A 6,349-nucleotide genomic window follows, 5' to 3' on the forward strand; every position below is an offset into this window, starting at 1 on the left:
TGGGCAGAATGTGCTGGCTTTTCCAGCTGTCCAAAACAGTACCAGCCCTGCTGCTTGTGTCACAGTTGCTCTGGGTTCACACTGGTGTGAATAAGTGGAAGTAGAGGTTGGGTGATGGATGAGATGTGGAGGCGATTTCCCCTTATTTGCTTCAGTGTCTCCTTTTAAAAGCAAGTAGAAAGCAGAAAATGAAAACAACAGTGTCAGTTAACATTGATGAATAAGTTTAAAATTCAAGTTTACATTATAAAATGCATATCAGCAAATTTCTGTTTTGCTTTCATTTTTTTGACACAAAGTTTCTGAGAAGAGTGTCTATAATATGGACATAGTTCCTGTCTATCAGATGATGATTGAACATTTAACAGGGCCCACAGCTACAGTATAATGAAAGCTACAGTCAAGTATTCACTGGTTGCATCTAGACTTTCCCACTTGGACACTCTGGAATAAAGGCCTTTAATCACCATGTGATGCATTTACTCACAAAAGATTTGTTACGGGTTTTTTTCTGGAGAGTTTTTTTAAAGACCATTTGGACGTAAAGGATAAAACATACAACATTTCAGGCATATCACATTTTTGTTCTTGATGCTTTGAAATTTTAGGAGGTTTTTTAAAAGGTCTTTATGATCTGACCAATAACATACAGATATGTAAAAGATTTAACTGCTAAAGACTACCTTTCTTTCTGTTTTGTTTAATTCCCCTTATCCAGAATAGCAGATAATTTTTAAGAGGATTAATCAAAGCAGACATTGATTAAAATGTATGAAAAGAAAGTTTCAGAAAACTAAAAGGAACATTTTTACTCTATCAGCAAACTGACTCTGTGACAGATAAAGAGGACAGGAGGTAGATGAGCAGAGAGGAAAGAACAGCAGCCTTGGAGTGATGACAGAAGGTGCTGGAAGGGTCCGAGACTGTCAGCACAATGCAGGAAGGGAGTGGAGGACAGCATAATGATATCCCTTCCTGTGTGCAGCTTGTGTGAGGGCCCTGATGGATGTGAGGAGTGAGGCTAAGAAGACACAATACTGGTGAGCTGTAAAAGGGAGGTGGATCATCAAATAAGCCCAGGAGTCTGAGGAAGAGAAACTGTATCATGGAATCACAGAATGGCTTGTGTTGGAAGGGACCTTTAAACGTTATCGAGTCCAACCTCCCTGCTGTGGGCAGGGACACCTTTCACTAGGTTGCTCAAAGTCTCATCCAGTCCTCTGATAATCTTCTTGTCCCTACTCTGGACTCACTCCAACAGATCTATGTCCTTTATGTAGCAAGAAATTTCTCTGTATTCCTCTCAGGTTACCAGTCCTTGCTTCCATCCTCTGTAGGCTTCTTTTTTGTGTTTGAGATTGTCCAGGAGCTCCTTGTTTATCCTTGCAGGTTTTCTGCCATTTTTGCCCAACTTCCTTTTTGTTGGAATACATTGCTCCTGAACTTGGAGGAGGCGATCCTTGAATATTAACCGTCTTTCTTGGGCTGCTCTTCCCTCCCGGGCTTTATCTCATGATTCTCTATGCACAACCTTGAAGAGGACGAAGTCTGCTCTCCTGAAAGTCCAAGGCTGTGAGCTTGCTGTGTGATCTCCTCCCTGTCCTAAGCAGTGACCACTTCACGGTCACTACAGCCTGGGCTTCTCTTGAGCTCCCCATTCCCCACCAGTCTCATCTTGTCGGTGAGAACAAGGTCCAGTGGCTGGAGTAGCTGTAATTCTTTTGTGCTGCTCTCCAGGTGCTCTCCTGCTGACCTGCAATCACTCTCTGGACTCTGGGCGTCTACTGCTGGCCCTGTCATCAAACTGGTAGGAGTGGGATGGATTGGGTTCTTCTCCCCCAGCAACATTATTTTTTCCTCTTTATCAGCTTGGCAAGCCTATGGCTGAAGATGCTCTTGTCCCTCTCTGACATATGGACTCCATGAGCCCCCAGTAGAATGTTTAAGTTGAGTATCATTTAGTACTAGTGTTGTTTAAGTCCTTAAAATTAGTTAATTTGTTTATTCCTGTTCTTTCTCCTTATTAGATTATTTCAGTCTTCATTCTGAGGTTGCAAAACTTATTTTGAACATTCAGGAAAAACCTATTCATAATTCTAATAGACCTTAATTATAGGAAATTAAATGATCCTCCAAACCTCATATAGACTTCTCTTTCCTCAACATGCTCTTCTCACTGAGGCAGTGGCATGGCAAACACAGTGTTGTCTGTTAATAAAATGCACATAGATAAAAGACATAAAATTAACATATCACAAGATTATAAAATCACAAATTCTATTCAGTCTTCTGTTCCATTTGCCTTCCTGTCAGTTATTAATTTGACCTCTGCAAATATTCTTTGCAGTACGTCACATGGTTATAAATCAGCAAAGCCTTCAAAATTGCAGTCAAATCTCCAAAATACTAAAATAGCCATATAGTGTAAAATCAAGCATTCAGCTGCTGGTAATGCAATTAAAAATCTATTGGTCTCCACAGGCTAAGAGAGTAGAATTTTGCTGAAGATTGCATGGCAAGCATGGAGCACAGCTGGAGCAGGATGCAGTTTACATGACCCAGAGGTTCCCCACATCTAGAGACACCTTCTATCTTCTTGCCACTTGTTGCCACATTTTCTTTCATTCCTGATTTATAACTTCAGTGTTGTTTATGGTAACATTTGTAAATTTTAGGCAAGTCAAACAAAGGGATAGGTGATATATTCCTCAGCATAGGAAATCTGTTGGAGAGGGACCAAATGAGGATCACAGAGATGATTAGAGGGCTGACCCACCTCTGCTATGAAGACAGAGATGAGGTTGTTCAGCCTGGAGGAGAAAAGGTTCCAGGGAGACCTTACAGCAGCCTTCCAGTGCCTGAAGGGGACCTATAAGAAAGATGGGGACAAACTTTTTAGCTGGGTCTATTGTGATAGGACAAGGGATAACGGTTTTAAACGAAAAGTGAGTAGATTTAGATAAGATAGAAGATTTTTACAGTAAGGGTGGTGAAACACTGGCACAGGTTGCCCAAAGAGGTAGTAGATGCAACATCGCAACATTCAAGGTCAGGTGGATGGGGCTCTGAGCAACCTGATCTAGTTGGGGATGCCCCTGCTCATTGCAGGAGGATTGAACTGGACAGCCTTTAAAAGTCCCTTTTGAACCCAAACCATTCTATGATTTTTAAGACCTGTGTAGCTTACTGTTCATAGACTTTCCTATCCACAAAAGAGACCATCAATATTTTAACTGGAAAGTAAGTGGCAGAAGTAAGATTGCTCTTCTTTATCACCCACACATGAAAAATGAGTGAAAAAACTCCAGCTGCAAGTATATGCCATCTACTATCTAGACCACGGAGGAGCCCTGCAAATACCACCTATGGGTGCTACTTGTGACCGCAGGTGGGTTCTGTCCAGAGGACAACAGGCAGAAGTGATGTTTCATTTGGCACGCCTGTGCTGAAAAGCAGTGATATGGAGGGCTGGCTCTTGGGTGTGTCAAGGCAGAGACAAAACTGTAGCTTCAGTTCCTTGTAATCCGATGCCCACCAGTCCACGAACACCACCAACAATTTACCGCAGTTTAACCATTTGCTGCTTCTCAAGCGAACCACCATAAATGATGTGGGACATACCCTCAGCCTGCAGCAGAAACAAGGTGGGGTGTTCCTGGGAAAACCTACACAGAAGGAAACTGCTTAACAAGCAGATTGTCAAACCTGGTGAGTCAATCCCATTCCAGCCCCTGCCCTCGGACAGCCCCTTATGGCAAAAGAAAAGTCTCTTCCAGGTCCTCAGGATCCATACAGTGAGTGCAAAAGGCATCTCCACTTCTCACCTTGCAAATCAGTCCTGGTGACCTCTTCTTAAATTTCTGCTAAATCCAAGAACAGTGGGTATAAAGCTGTAGATAGGCACCTGCAGGTGCAGATATTCCTCTCCCAATCTGCCTGGAGGCTCTCCACGTGGATGCTGTTACCAGCATCCCTCTTTGCCAGCACATTTTTCTATTCATCTTCCTTTAAAAAGTGTTGCAGAGCAGTTAACAGCTTCATGAGGAACTGTTGTCATTGCTAATGTTTAGGGATTAGAAAATGTTAGTTCCGCGCAAATTATACTTAATTAGTGTAGTAAGATAATAATTATTTTTCATTAATAGAGTCCTAAATCTTTGAAAGCCTTAAATACTGTATATCTCATTATGCTACACAGTACAAAACCAGTGAAACCCTTTCATTAATTCATTAATGATTAGTTGGAAAAGCAATATGACAGATTATTTTACATGTTACCAAGTACTATTAGTACACTCATATACACAGCTTAATTTAGAACTTCAATATTAGAGTTTTAGTTCTTCAACCATGGAAATTGAGTAGAAAATTACTATGAAGATAAATTTTCATTTGATATTTTTTTTCAGCCACACTTTCTATCATGTACTACTTCTTTTTTACAATTCACACAATAAGAAAAAAAATTTAAATATGTCTTTAACATGGAGGATTACTTTTTTTTTTTAACTAGGTATCATTTAGTTAATGGATGTCCAGTTAGGCAAAATGTCAAAATCACAGTGCCATACTTTTGAAAGCAGTGAATCCTCTCTCAACTCAGCTGAAAGACCAGGCAGTTAAAAGTGTAAGTCATAAGCAACTAAATCAGACCTTCAGTTACGGACTTCTCCACTTTCCTAAGGAACAAATGCCAGGAAAATAAGGTTGAGTTTCATGAAAGTAAGTTAACGAACATCATCTTTTTGGAGAGAGAAAGAGAGAATGAGAGAAAGCATGAGTCTTGTTCTCTTCACACTTTTGTCTCAAGAGCAGACAAGGAAGAACAGCTAGAAGCAGTCAGGGTTGGGTCAGGCAGATAGAACCCTGAAAGCACCTTTATCACCCTGTGACTATTCTCTGTAGGTCAACACCTCAGACACAGACCCTTGTTTGGATAGGAGAGCTGGGACCACCGTGCTGTGTGGTGGGTGCTCCCACAGCCTGGCTCTGACTCTGTTACCCCTCCGTGCGTGGTCAGACTGTTCAGGACATTGAGTCTAATTTAACTGGAGTTATCACTGCACATAAAAAGTGGATGACTGAAGAAAAAGTCACACATATTTCTGCCTGAATGCACTCTTGCAGCAAAACAAGCCAAGATTACATGCACATGCACTGTTGCTCTACTTTTGTGAGCTGCACATGAAATACAGAGAAAATGTCTTTAAATGAAGGCTCTGGAAACATCTGTTGGCAAAGAAGATATTTTGCAGGACATTCTGCAGTAAATTCTGTTTGGTGGAGAGGACTTTTGTTCTACTCTTAAAATGGAAGGAGAAATTCACAGATCACCTCCTCTGCTTAAAGATATGTTAGGGGGGAAAGCACAGAAGGATACCTGTCAGCCACCAGATATTTCCTCCATTTCTTATCCCTTCAAGGTTTTGGGTAGTCTTTGGTGGTTGAAGGGCTCTACTCAGGTGTACCTACACTAAATGGAGAGCTCCTGCTATCCATAAAAACTTTGTCAAAATATAGACTTTCTCTTTCACAAGGAAGTCCATCCTTTGAAATGTGCTTTGGTCACATTGCAATACCAAGTCAGGGAGCTGTTATTATACCTGTGCCAAATAAAAAACAGACAACCAACCAAATAAAAAACCCTCAGCAACTTTTAAAAACATTACCATTATTTAACTATTTATTCTAATCTTTTCTAATGTTCTATTCAAAATTTTAATGTTAATACAGGAAATCACAGAAAAAAATGAAATCAGGGCTTGGTACTGTAAATAAGAAGTTTCAACACTTTCACATGGAAAACTCTGTCAAAGTTTTGTGCCAGCAAAAAATTTGCAAATTCCTCAAGTCTACTGTCCAGTAGAAAGGTCTTGCATCAGAAATGTGTTGTATTCATGAAGTTACCCAGAACAAGCAGTTTCACATGCTCTAATGAGCTGTATGTGAAGACAGTAGACATGCACTTAACCAACAAACAATGTTTTTCTCCACCCCATACTCAACAGAATGCAAAATAAATTCCATTATTTGCTTCATTTGCATCTTTTGAGGACAGTAATATATTGTAAGCATTATTAGTGCTTTACATTGACATCTGTCTGTGGAAGGACTCAGAAGTTAGTCTTACCACAGGGTGTAAATTGTCACTGACCCTCTGGAAAGAAAGTCCCAGACTGCGGCAGGGAACATCAGGAGTGGGGGTGTCCCTGCAGGCCAGCCAGTCTTTGAGAATCTTTTTTAATGCTCATTGTAAATCCTGAAGATGTACAGAAAACTTCAGTTTCTGTGATGCATTCGAAACCACAGGAATATATTTAACACATTAATAAAAGGGAAAAAAAGCCAA

The 6,349-nt window shown here is 40.5% G+C and overlaps 1 long non-coding RNA gene across 1 annotated transcript; it reads right to left on the reverse strand.

Moving 5' to 3' along the window:
• Positions 1–802: 802 nt before the first annotated feature.
• On the reverse strand, positions 803–2,858 carry LOC108446307. The gene is made up of 2 exons (XR_001861460.1): positions 2,777–2,858; positions 803–2,208 (listed from the first exon to the last, which is right to left on the reverse strand). It is a non-coding gene; the product is annotated as an uncharacterized LOC108446307 (long non-coding RNA).
• Positions 2,859–6,349: the final 3,491 nt, after the last annotated feature.

The sequence above is a fragment of the Corvus brachyrhynchos genome, unplaced genomic scaffold (genome assembly GCF_000691975.1).
Source record: "Corvus brachyrhynchos isolate BGI_N302 unplaced genomic scaffold, ASM69197v1 scaffold12, whole genome shotgun sequence".
Taxonomy (NCBI): Eukaryota; Metazoa; Chordata; class Aves; order Passeriformes; family Corvidae; genus Corvus; species Corvus brachyrhynchos.